The following is a 14046-nucleotide window of genomic DNA, read 5'->3' as shown; positions in this document are numbered from 1 at the left end:
TCATGTATTTTGTGTCAAAAACTTTGCATCTATTGAGATGACTGTGTGATTTTTATCTTTCATTCTATTAATGTATTTATTGATTAAAATATTTAAATTGTTTCTTCTACTTTATGCAATTTAGTGGCATTTGACCCATAATCTCTCAGGACCCATGTATTTCTGTAGTGTATGTTGTAATGTCTGGCTTTTCATTTCTGATGTTACTTTTATTGAGTGTTCACTCTTTCCTGAGTTAGTGCAGCTAAAAGTTATTCAATTTTGTTCATTAAAAAAAAAACAGTTATGGTTATCTCTGTGCCTAATAAGTACCCCAGAAGTTGCCCCATTTCAGAGTCATAATGGGCAGCAAGATGGCAGCTGCCAGCAAGGTCATTTAGGTAGTAAAACTACATACTCCATTAAGGTTCCCTGACAGAAGAGACCATTCTTTTTAAATGTTTATTTTGAGAAAAAAAAAAAAAGCATGTTCAAGAGAAAGAAGGAGAAAGAATCGTAAGCAAGCTTCATATACAGCACATACCCTGACACTGGACTCTATCCCACAACCATGAGATCATACCTGAGCCAATATCAAGAGTCGGACGCTCAACCGACTGAGCCACCCAGGTGTCCCCGGAAGAGACAATTCTAAAGTCAATGTATCAGAAGTTTTGAGATCAGTAGGATTACCATCTCACTCTTTAATTTCACAGCATTCTAAGGGAAGTAAATCACCAGGTTTGCTGATGCATCGGGATCCACCAGACACTGCAGAAATAATAAAAGCATTATCTCAGAAATATAGAAGGAAACTTGTATCTCAAGAAGAAATTGAATGTGTCCAGTGTGGAGGTCCAGAAGAGTCACTGACAGTATGGCTACTGTTAGTCATCAAACAAAAGAATAGTCTTTGCAATAAAGGACTTCCAAAATGGCACATGACGAATTATACTTTAGACAACTTGAATAAATATTCTGTGAAGAGGAAGAAGAGGAGGAGGAGGAGGAGGAAGGAGGAGGAAGAAAGAAGATGATTTAGATGGACACTTGCATCCCCTAATAGATGTATCTTGGTCAATTTCTCCGAAAGCTTACCTATTTGTTTACATACTTACTAAAGTATGCATTTTTTAAAAAGTTACTACTTGATTTCTGTCTACTAGCCTCTCATTTTGTTTCCACTGTGATCTCTGTTCTTTTTTTTTTTTTTTTTTTTTTTTTTTTTTTTTTTTTTTTTTTTTTTTTTTTTTTTTTTTTTTTTTTTTTTTTTTTTTTTTTTTTTTTTTTTTTTTTTTTTTTTTTTTTTTTTTTTTTTTTTTTTTTTTTTTTGCTAAATGTGGGCTTTGTTCTCCCTTTTCTAATTCTTGAAATTTAAAATTAGGATACATTTTTGAGATGTTTTATTTTTATTTTTTAATTTTATTTATTTTGATAGTGGGGAGGGACAGAGAGAGAGAGAGAAACATGCTGCACTGTCAGGGCAGAGCACCCACAATGCAAAAATATAGAATGCTTTGCAAATGTGCATGTCATCCTTGCACAGAGCCCATGCTAAACTTCTCTATCTCTCTGATTTTAGGATATGTGGTGCCAAAGCAAGCACAAGATGTTTTCCCTTTCTTAAAATATGAATTTATGCTATAAATTTCCTTCTCAGAACTTTTACAACATTCCATTAGTTTTGGTATGTTGTTTCCATTTTCCTTTGTTTCTATATTTTCTTCTTCTTATTATTTTTTAATAGTTTATTTTCAAATTGGTTTCCATAATACACCCAGTGCTTCTCCCCACACGTGCCCCCCACCATGACCATCACCCCCTTCCCTCTCTCCCCCTCCCCCTTCAGTCCATTTACCCCAATGTTCATAGCGGCACTTTCTACAATAGCCAAATCATGGAAAGAGGCTAAATGTCCATCACCTGATGAATGGATTAAGAAGATGTGGTATATATATACAATGGAGTCTTATTATTTTTTATTGAAGTATAATTAACATTAGTTTCAGGTATACAATATGATTCAACAACTCTATACATTATTCATGCTCATCGCAATAGGTACTCTTTATTTCCTTTGTGTTTTTCACTCATCTCAGTACCTACCATCCCCCTAGCAACTATGAGTTTGTTTTGTGTATTTAAATACCTGTTTTTGTGTTTTTCCTTTTCCTTTGTCCTTTTGTTTCTTAAATTTCAAAAATAAGTGAAATCATATAGTAGTTGCCATGTCTGAATTATTTTGCTTAGCATTGTATCTTTTTGGTCCATCTGTGTTGTTCCAAATGGCAAGATCTTATTTTTTTATGACGGAATAAAATTCCATTGTAAAACAAACCACATCTTCTTTATCCATATTTATGGACAGATACTTGGGTTGCTTCCATATCTTGGATATTGTAAATAATGCTGCAATAATTATCGTGGTGCATCTATCTTTTCAAATTAGTGTTTTAATTTTCTTTGGATAGATACCGAGTAGTGGAATTATTGGGTAATTCTCTATTTTTAGCTTTTTTTTTCTTTTTAAGGAAACTGTGTTGTTCTTGATAATGGCCGCAGCAGTTTGCATTCCTAGACACATGTCCTCAAGCAAAGGAAACAATAGCAAAATAAGACTATTGGGAATACACGAAAACAAAAACTTTTGCACAGTGAAGCAAGCCATCAATGAAGCAAATTACTGAATGGGAGAAGATAGTTGTAAATGACGTCTGATAATTAATATCTAAGATACATAAAGATCTGGTACAACTCTAAAGCAAGTAATCCAATTAAAATGGGCAGGACCTGAACAGACATTTTTCCATTGAAGACCTCCAAATAGCCAACAGACACATGAAAGATGTCCAACATCAAAATCATCAAGGAAATGCAAATCAAAATCACGGTCATCTATCACCTTACCCTGTCAGAATGGCTAGAATCAAAAGGAAGAAATAAATGCTGAGAAGGATGTGGAGACAAAAGGAACCATATAATACACTCTTGGTGCTTCTATAGGCATTTTTTTATTTCCTTTCAATTTTTATGACCCATTGGTTGTTGAGGAGTGTGTTGTTTAATTTCCACATATATATAATTTTCCAATTTTTTATGTTATTGATTTCTAGTTGTTTATTCCATTATGGGTTGGAAAGGATATGTGTTATGATTTCAGTCTCCTTAAATTTTTAAAGACTAGTTTGTGTCCTATCATATGATCAATTATTGAGAATGTTCTGGGGGTGTTTAAGAAGAACTTGTAATCTGCTTTTGAATAGAATGTCTGTTAGGTCGGTTAGGTCCATTTGTTCTATTTGTTTTAAGTGGTTGAAGTCCAAAGTTTATTGATTGATGTACCATTGCTGACATTGTGGTTTGAAATACCCTATTATTGCATTTTAATCTATTTTTCACTTCAGTTTTGTTAGTATTTGTTTAATATATTAGGTATCTGAAGTTTGGTGTATGTATATTTACAATGGTTATATATCTTTGTTCAATTGACCCCTATAACATTATATAATGACCTTACGTTTCTCTTGTTACTATTTGGCTTAATGTCTCTTTTATCTGATGTGAGTATAGCCATATCGCCTTTTTTATGGTTTCCATTTGCATGGAATACCTTTGTCCATCCCTTTACGTGACCCTATGTGTATCATTAAAGCTGTAATCTCATAGGCAACATAGAGTTGAGTCCTTTCTTTTTTAATCTATCCAGCTACCCTGTGCCATTAATTTGTGAATTAATTTAATTTAGGGGTGACTTCATAGCTCAGTTGGTTAAGCATGGCACTCCTGATTTTGGCTCAGGTCATGAGCTCATGATTATGAGATCAAGCCCCACATTGGGTTCCACACTGGGCATGGAGCCTACTTAAGATTGTCTCCCTTGCTGCTCTCTCTGTACCGCCCTTGCGCACACTCTTTCTCAAAATAATTTTTTCAGTTATATTTACAGTTTTTATTGATATCTAATAACTTACTAATGCTGCCTTATTAAATACATTCTAATTGTTTTGTATTTCCATTGTTTCTCTTTTCCTCTCTTTGCCTACATTTGTAACCTGGTAATTTTCTGTGGTGTTATTCTCTGGTTTTCCTTCCATTTTTTTAAATGAGATATAATTGACCGATACACTGTGTAAGTTTTAGGTGTACAGTCTGTTTATATATCTATGTATTCAAATATGTATGTGCGTGTTCTTATCCATTTGTTCACAGATGCTTAGACTGTTTTAATACATTATGTTGAATAAATCTGCAATGAATGTTTGTGTGCAGATCTCTTTTAGATACTGATTTCAATTACATATAGATTTTCAAAAGATATAATCTAGATAGTCTATATACATACAGTCTATCTAAAGATACAGACTAAAGAGTAGGATTGCTAGATTATGTGGTAGCTCAATTTTTTAATTTTTTAAGGAACCTCCATATTGTTTCCAAAATGGTTGCACCAATTTACATTCCCACCAACAGTGTATAAGGATTCCCTTTGTCCACATCTTCAGCAATATTTGTTATATGTTATCTTTTTTATGAAAGCCATTTTAACGTGTGTGGTGATATCTCATTGTTTTTGATTTGCCTTTTCCTGATGATTAGTGATGTCAACCATCCTTTAATGTAACAGTTGCCATTTGTGTGTCTTACTTGGAAAAATAATATTCAGGAATTTTGCTCATTTTTCACTTGGATTATTTGTTTTTTTGCTATTGACTTGTATGAGTTCTATATATATTTTGGATACCAGCTCATTAAATATAAAGTTTGTGAATTTCTCCCATTTTTTAGGTTGACTTTTCATCCTAATGATTTACTGATTGCTTTCTTTGCTGTAAAGAAGCTCTTTAGTTTAAGGTAGTCCCATTTATTTATTTTTATGTTGTCTGTGCTTTGGGGGACTTTTCCAAGAAACTGTCACCTAGACCAAATTCAAAAATTGTTTTCCATGTTTTATTCTGAGTCTTATGTATTCAGGTCTTATACTTTAATCTTTGACACATTTCAGCTTAATTTTGTGAGTAGTGTAAGATAAGACTCTAGTTTTATTCCTTCACATGTGAATATCTATTTTTCTCAACACCATTTTATGGAAGACTGTCTTTTCCCATTGTGTGTTCTTGGGACCCTTGTCATAAATTAGTTGACTTTATATGAGATTTTATATCTGGTTTTGCTGTTCTGTTCCACTGATATATATGCCTGGTTTTTTTTTTATGTTTTATTTTTGGGGGGGGGGGCGGTCAGAGAGAGGAAACACAGAATTTGAAGTCAGGTTCCAGGCTCTGAGCTAGCTGTCAGCACAAAGCCTAACGCAGGACTCAAACCTAGGATCAATGAGATCATGACCTGAGCCAAAGTCAGATGCTCAACCAACTGAGCCACCCAGGTGCCCCTCTATAGGCCTGTTTTTAATGCCAATACCATAGTGTTTTGATTATTATAGCTTGAAATTAGGTATTGTGATTCTTCCACCTTTATCCTTTACCAGTATTGCTTCTGCTATTTGCAGTTTTTTGTGGTTCCATAAAGATTTTAGAATTGTTTATTTTATTTTGATGAAAAAATGCCACTGGAATAATTTTGATGGGGCTTGCATTGAATCTGTACATCGTGTTGGGTTGTATGAACATTTCCACAATATTATTTTTCCAGTCCAAGAACATGGGGTATCTTTCCATTTCTTTCTCTTCAATGTCTTTTATCAGTGTCTTAAAGTTTCCAGTATACAGGTCTTACACCTCCTTGATTAAATTTATTTTTAAGTATTTTGTGTTTTTTCATACTATTGTAAATAGTATTGTAAATAATACTGCTTTCTTAACTTTCCGGGGAGTTTTTTGTTAGTATGTAGAAATGCAACTGATTTGTATATGTTCATTTTTGTTATCTGCAAATTAACTGAATTCATTTATTAGTTCTACAAGTTTAAGTGGAGTCTTTTGAGTTTTCTGTATATAAGATCTGCAGAGGTAATTTTACTTCTCTTTTGATATGAATTATTTCTATTCTTCTTGCCTAATTGGCCTGGCTAGGACTTCCTGTACTCTGTTTAATAGAAATGGTGAGAGTAGGTAATCTTGTTGCTTTTGATCTTAAAGATACGGATTTTAACTTTTCACCAGTAAGTATGACATTAGCTACGGTCTTATCGTACATGGGCTTTGTTACACTGAGAAGCATTCCTTCTATAACAAATTCATTGATTGTTTTTATCATGAAAGAATGTACTTTGTCAAATATTTTTCTGCATCTATTGAGATAATTATGAATTTTATCTTTCATGACATTAATGTGGTATATATCATTTTTTTGGATTTGTGAATGTTAAATAATCCTGCACCACAGTTAGAAATCGTACTTGGTCAGGTAGTATGATTTCTTTAATGTGCTATTGAATTATGTTTGCTAATATTTTATTGAGCATATTTGAAACTATATTCATCAGGAATATTAGCCTGTAATTTTCTGTTCTTGTGGAGTCCTTGTCCAATTTTGATAGTAAGGTAATTCTGACACTGTAAAATGAGTTTGGAGGTAGTTTCCCTTTTATTACTTTGGAATAGTTTGAGAAGAATTGGTATTAATTTTTCTTTAAATGTTTGGTAGAATTCACCAGGGAAACCATATGGTCCTGGGGTTTTCTCTGTTGAGAGGTTGTTTTTTTTTTTTAAATTGGTGATTCAATCATCTTATTCATTATCTGTCTCTTTAGATATTCTCTTTCTTCCTGAGTTACGCTTTGTAGGTCATATGTGTCTAAGACTTTGCCCATTTCTTCTAGATTATCCCATTTGTTGGCATGTAATCATTCATAGTAGCCTCATAATCCTTTCTGTATCCTTTCTATAATGTCTCCTCTTTCATATTTAATTGAGTCTTCTCTCTTCTTAGTTAATCTTGCTGAAGGTTTGTCAATTTTGTTTATCTTTCCAAAGAACTAGCTCTTTGTTCTGTGGGTCTTTATTGATTTTCTGGAGTCCATTTCATTTATTTCTCCTCTGATCCTTGTTATTTTCCCTTTTCTACTAAATTTAAGCTGAGTTTGTTGTTCTTCCAGTTTTTGAGGTGTAAAGTGAGACTGTTTGAGATCTCTCCTGTGTCTTAATGTAGGCATTTGTGGTTATAAACTTCCCTCTTAGAGCTGCCTTTACAACATCCCATAGGTTTTGATGTGTTGTGTTTCCATCTTCATTTGTTTCAAGATATTTCTTGATTTCCATTTTGATTTCTTCCTTGACCCATTGGTTGTAGAGAAAGATATATTTTAATCTCCAAATTTTTGTCAAGTTTCCAGCTTTCCTCCTGCTACTGATTTCTAGTTTCATTGCATTGTAGTCTGAAAAGATACTTGGTGTAATTTCAATCTTAATATTTGCTGAGATGTGTTTTGTGACCTATTATGTAAACTCTCCTGGAGAGTGTCCCTGTGTGCTTGGAAAGAATGTATACTCCTACTGTTGGGTGGATATGTCTGTATATGTCTGTTAGGTCTATTAGTGTAAAATGTCATTCAAGTCCATCGTTTCCTTATAGATCTTCTGCCTGTGTAATATTACCATTGTTGAAAGTAATACCCATGTGTTGAAATCCCTTCCTATTCATTGCGATCTATTTTTTGCTTCACGTCTGTTAGTTTTAAAAAATATATAGGTGCTTCAATTTAGGGGCTTGAATGTTTAGAATCATTATATATCTTCTTGATAAATTGACCCCTTTATCAATACATAATGACCTTTTTTTCCTATACTCTGCAACTTAAAGTCTATTTTGTCTTGAACCTCTGAGTAGCTCAGTCAGTTGAACATCCAACTCTTGACTTCAGCTCAGATCATGATCCCAGTGTAGTGGGATCAAGCCCCATGTCAGGCTCCTGGAGCCTATTTAAGATTCTCTCTCTCCCTCTGCCCGTCTCTCCAGCTTGCTCACTCTATTAAATTTTTTTAAAAGTCTATTTTGTCTGAGAAGAGTATAGCCAGCTCCATGTTCTTTTGGTTTTCATCTGACTGAAATAGATTTTTTTTTATCCCTTAACTTCCTGCCTGTGAGTATTCTTAAAACGTAAAAGAGCCACTTGTAGGCCGCATATAGTTGGGTTTGTGTTTTCCATCCATTCAGCCACTCAATGCATTTTAATTGTAGAATGGAAACATTTACATTTAAAGTAATTATTGATAAGAATTTAGTATCACCATATTATTGCTTTCTTATACTTTGTGGTTTCTTATTTCCTTGTACTCTGGCTGTATTTCTTTCTGAGCTGATGAATTTTATTGTAGTGGTATGCCTTGGGTCTTTTTATTGTTTTTGAACATGTTCTAGATTTTTGCTCTGTGGTTATCATGAGGCTTTAATAATACATCTTATAGATATAATTATTTTAAGACGATAACAACTTATGATGTGCATAAGTAATTTCTACACATGTAATTTCAACCTCTCCACAATATGTTAGTTTCAGAATTTACATATTTTGTATTGTGTGCCTATTAATTAACAATGTTGTAGCTCTTATACTTCAACATTTTTGTCTCAATCTATATTTTTACTTTTCATCCACCATTGCACTATTAAACTATTTTGAATATGATGACATATTTACCTTTACCAGTGAATTTTATATTTAATGTATTTTCACTTTATTGATTACCATCCTTTTGTATTTGGTTGAAGATTTTCCATTAGCATTTCTTATAGTGAAGCTCTAGTGGTGATAATTCACTTTTGTTTGGGAAATTATTTTTCTGTCATTTTCTGGGTAAAATATCTTTGGTTGACTTTTTATTCTTGAGTATTTTTAATATATCCTATACTCTTTCCTGCCCCTCAAGGTATTTGCTGAGAAACCTGCTTTATAGTCTTATTGGGATTCTGTTATGTAAAATATTCTTCTTTATCTTGCTTTCAAAGTTCTATTCTTGTCTTTGATTTCTGAGAACTTGACTATAATGTGTTTCAATGAAGATCTCTTGGGTTGAATCTGAGGATCTTTTAGCTTCCTGTACCTGAATGGCCACATCCTTTCCCACATTTAGGAAGTTTCCAACCATTATTTCTTTGAATAGATTTTATTTCCCTTTCTTCTTCACTTCTATTCTGAGACTCTCCTAATGTCAAATATTCTTTGGAATCATTTTCTGGAATATTACTGTGACTACCTTTGGTGATTGTCATGTTTCCTTGGCTTTTTGTGTTTCGGATGGCTTTGTATTGACGATTGCACGTCTGAAGGTGCAGTCACCTCTCCCAGTATTTTCAGCCAGGCTTCAGTGAGTAAAGATTTTCACCTAGCAATGGCTACAAGGACACCTCTTTGGTGTCTTTGGTTCCTGAAAAGCCCACTGGCAGAGACTCTATTTTGCTCCCTCAGCTGAGGTTGATGTTTTTCTGACTATAAAGGTTTTCTGTATTTGACTGCAGAGGATCTGTAGGTGATAGTGGCAGGTAAAGCTATTGGGATCTTCAGAGGCAAAGGCTGCCCAGACAGATCATTCTTAGCACCTGGTCTGGTGTGCTATTACTGAGAGAGCTCCCAACACTATTGGAGCCAAGAATGTAGAATAAAACCCACAGGAAACAACCACAGCACTGAAGCTGTGGTACTGGTGTCTAGTGTGCAGCAGTGTGTAGATATCCCATGGTTAGAGTACTTGGAGCTCACCACTGTGATTCTGCCAGGGGGGAGGGGGGGCAGCATAGGCATGGGCCCCAGGATGACAAAGTGAAATAGTAGCTTGAGCCCAGAAGGTAGGGTACAGTAGTAGAACAACCTGGAGATGTTGGTTCAAAGTCTCCTCTCTGGTCCCTGGAGGCACTCACAAAATAGCATCATGACTCCAGTGATGGTCTTTTAGAGTTGCGTATTAGAACCTGGAGTGCTAAGAAGAGATTGGCTTCAAGTCCCTGGCAATGATATTCAGGGCTGTGAACTGGGACTCAGAGACAGCCCTGTAAATAACTGGCAGAGCCATAACCTGGACCCAGGAAGGAGCCTAGAGGAGTGTTATCACACAAGTGCAGAATGCATCAGAGCTTTGATGTGAGATGAAGGGTATATTTCAGGGCAGCGAAAGTATAGTTCCAGCAATGATGGGTCAAGACCTTGACTTGTCAGTGGGGGTGGGGTTCAAGAAAGTGGCAGTACTTCTGCAATGACAATCCAGAGCTGCAACCTGGAACACAATGGGTGGACTCAGAGTGGCAGCAGCAACCAAACTGGCAACAAAGCATGACTTGGGATCTTGGACTTGGGGCTTATGTTGCTGGAGACTGCCCCATAATGGCAAGACGGAGCCAGGATGTCCAAGTTCCTCTTGGTTTTGGAAAAAGTTCTGTTAGTTTTCTTGTTAACAATTTACCTCCCTTCCTTCTACCTCCTTATTCTTTCTGAAATCTTATTTTTCCTAATATTTGTTCTTTTAATGAAACCCATAGACTACAGGCATTTTTTTGGTTCTTATTCATTCTTTTTACTTCGTTCCACTTTGGCTGGGTTACTTCAAAATGCCTGTTCTCTAGCTCACTTACTTTGTCTTACATTTGCTCTACTCTAATGCAGATAGACTCTTGAATTTTTCATTTTATTCATTGAATTCTTTAGCTCCAGGACTCTTTGGTTCTATTTAATAATATTCATCTCTTTGACAAATATTTCATTTTATTCATTTTTTCTGATTTCATTGTATTTCTTACTGAGTTTTCATGTAGCTCATTGTATTTTCAGAGAAATATTTTGATTTCTTTATTAACTAAATCACAGAATTCCATGCCCCTGGGTTTGATTGTTTGATTATTGAATTACTGTTATCTTTTGGTAATGACAGGTTTCCTTGATAGTTTTTTTATTGCCTTTTCATATTTGAAGTATCAGACACCTCTTAGATCTTTACTAGATGCTCTCAGATTGAGTATTTTTTTTTATTGATACCATATGTCTGGAATTTTCTCAACCTTCTTGGTTTTCTAGAAGGGGGTGCTATAGCTGAAGTTAGTGCTTTCTCTATAACCCACAGGTCTGGTTTGTTTTTTCTGAAAGCACTCAGTATATCAGACTTGTTCCAATTGCAGTGGGTGGGTCACACAAAGCATCGGCCACAGAGGGTGGAAAGTTATGGGTTCAGCATTAGGGCCATTGAGTTCCTGGGAACTCAATGGGAAGATCCTTGGATATGGTACTCCCAGAGGCTCATGACTGTAATTGGTGCTGAAGAAAAGGAGGAAGAATAATTGGTAATTTGAATGTTAGAGGATTATCTACTTTCTCTACATTTTCAAATATCTCATGAAATTGCATATAATATCCTTTTATAACAACTTTTAGCCTGTGTATACTTGTGGTTGCATCTCTATTTCATTACTAATGTGTATATGTTTGTTTTCCTTTCCACCCAATTTTTATATGTTGGGCTTCTCTACTTGATTTTTTAGAAAACCTTACACATACTCATGGTTTTAGTTACCATCCATGTAATAAATAGTTTCAAACTTTGATCTTCAGTCCTGGTCTACTCCCCAAGCTTTAGATCTGCAAATCCTCACTACGTAACTTAACTCTCCTTATGGACATTTCCAAAGCACCTCACATACCTTGTATACAATGGATCTCACTATTCCCTGTAAGCCTAGATGTTCTCTACTCTCTTATTTCAGTGAATGGCATCACCATCACCTTTCAGTCTTATATTCTCAGTAACTTCTGTGTGCTGCATGTCATAAATACATCTCAATGCTGTTAACTATTGCCAACACTACCAAGTTACCAGAATTGCTTTCTTGGATGCTTATATTTCTAGGATGCCTGATACATGGGCCCCATGTATTTCCTTTTGTCTTCTTGCTAATAAATTCTTTTTATATGGCCTAAGCAATCTTTGTTATTTTAATTTTGAAATAAAGTCAGACTTACAGAAAAGTTGCATAGATATTTAAAGTTCTATCTTCTTGATACATTGGTTTCTTTACCATTATATTTTGACCTTCTTGTCATTGTTATCATTGTTACTTTCAAGTCTATTTTGTGTGACATAACTATTTCTATTTTTTGTTTGTTTACCGTTTGCTTAAAATATTTTGTTGATGCCTTCACTCTTAGTCTATGAGAGTATTTAGGGATACAATGACTCTCTGGTAAGTAGCATATCATGGGAGCTACTTTTTTCCTCCATTCAGCCATTCTATGTCTTTTTATTAGAGAATTTAATCCATTTATGTTTAACTAATTATCTGTAAAGACTCAGTATTGCCATAATTGTTTTCGTTTTATAGAGCCGTTCCTTGTTTCCTGTCCTGTTTCTTCTGTGTTCTGATGTGCTATATATATGCTGTGACTTTTTTATTATGTTCTTTAGTGAATTATTACAGGTTTTTTCCCTGTGGTTACCATAAAACTTATACAAAATATTTTAAAATGATAACACCCTATTTTTAAACTAATAATGTAATGCCCAGTTCGCAGTATCCCCCAATGACCAGAGACCACCAGGGAGACCGAGTCACACATGCAAAGACAAAGGGCTTTATTACGGGTTCGAACTCAGACTCACAGACTTCACAAGCACAGTGGATCCATGCTGTGAGCCCCGAACAAAGGGGGAGTAGGGTTTTTATGGGGTTAGTGATGGGGAAGTTACAGAAATTGTGACATGGGAACAGTGATCCAATCATAATTATACAATATCATTGACAGCAAGTTTAACCATTTGCATTATTCATTACTTTTGGCAAGGCCCTATCACAACACCTAGAGTACCTTTAAAATTAACCAATTACAGGGCGAGCCTAGGGTCTTGTTCAGTGACTATCGGGCTAACTTTACCATTAGGTAACAGGATCCTATCTAAAGTTCCCATCTGCAGGCCTCACCCTTAGGAATGTGGAGAGTGGTAGCTGGCCTCTCCTGATTGGGTGTCGCAAAGGGAGGGTCTCTCCTGCCCTAGGCAATGTGTAACTGGGAAACTGAAACTTAGGCCTTCTAGTTTAGAGGGGGAACGTAAAGTCTGTCATGGAGTCTGTTAGGTTTAGACCTGTGTCCTTACAATAACAGTTTTAATAAAATTCCTATGCTTTTCATCTCCTCCTCACATTTTAAGTTACTGGTGTTACATTTTACATTTACATACTTTTAATTGTATAACTAATACAGATAATTGTAGTTATGACTATTTTTACTATCTTTGTTTTTTAAATTAGAGTTGTAATTGATTTATACACAACCATTACCATATTACAGAATTTAACTTTAACTATACATTTACTGTTTCCAGGGAGTTTTGCAGCACCATTTTTTGTTCTTATGTTGTTAATTATTTTCTTTTTATTTCCACTCAAATAACTTCTTTGAGCATTTCTTGTAAGGCATGTCTAGTGGCGATGAATTTTCTCAACTTTTGTTTATTCAGGAAAATCTTGATCTGATTTTCATTTCTTAAAGGGGCAGGTTCCTTGGGTAGAATATTCTTGGTTGACTTTTTTTGTCTAATACTTTGAATATATTATCTCATTCTCTTCTGGCCAGAAAAGTTTCTTTTGAGAAACCCACTGTTAATTATGAAGGGTTCCTTGTATGTAACACTTTTTTTATTTTATCTTTCTGCTTTCACAATTTTTTATCATTGATTTTTCACAAAATAATAAGACTATATCTATATACCCCTATTCTGGTTCAACTTGTAGACTTAGTTGGGGTGTCTTGGATCTTGATGTCCATTTCTCTGCCCAAGTTTGTCCATTTTCAGCCATTATTGATTTATTTTTTTTCCATAATATTTTATTGTCAAATTGTTTTCCATACAACACCCAGTGCTCTTCCCCTCAAGTGCCCTCCACCATCACGACCACCTGTCTTCCCCCCTCCCCCCTCCCCCCCAACCCTCAGTTCATTCTCAGTTTTCAATAGTCTCTCAAGTTCTGCATCCCTCTCTCTCCCCAACTCTCTCTCCCTCCTCCGTTCCCCCTGGTTCTCCATTAGGTCTCTCTTGTTTTCCTGCTAGACCTATGAGTGCAAACATATGGTTTCTGTCCTTCTCTGCCTGGCTTACTTCACTCAGCATGACACCCTCAAGGTCCATCCACTTT

General features: G+C 35.1%; 1 long non-coding RNA gene, 1 other non-coding gene and 1 pseudogene across 2 annotated transcripts in view; 1 reads left to right on the top strand and 2 right to left on the bottom strand.

Moving 5' to 3' along the window:
• The first annotated feature begins 341 nt into the window (after window positions 1-341).
• Window positions 342-2666, top strand: LOC115295167 (annotated as a pseudogene).
• LOC115297293 lies at window positions 1481-1585 on the bottom strand. The gene has a single exon (XR_003911388.1). It is a non-coding gene; the product is annotated as a U6 spliceosomal RNA (small nuclear RNA).
• An 8191-nt stretch (window positions 2667-10857) lies between the features above and the next one.
• Window positions 10858-14046, bottom strand: part of LOC115296577 — a 5743-nt gene continuing 2554 nt past the window's right edge. The window contains exon 2 of the long non-coding RNA XR_003910937.1: window positions 10858-11176. This is a non-coding gene — a long non-coding RNA (uncharacterized LOC115296577). The remainder of the gene's footprint in view (window positions 11177-14046) is intronic.

This window comes from Suricata suricatta, chromosome 7, assembly GCF_006229205.1.
Source record: "Suricata suricatta isolate VVHF042 chromosome 7, meerkat_22Aug2017_6uvM2_HiC, whole genome shotgun sequence".
In the NCBI taxonomy this organism is placed as follows: domain Eukaryota; kingdom Metazoa; phylum Chordata; class Mammalia; order Carnivora; family Herpestidae; genus Suricata; species Suricata suricatta.
This window is presented reverse-complemented; position numbering and strand designations above follow the sequence as displayed.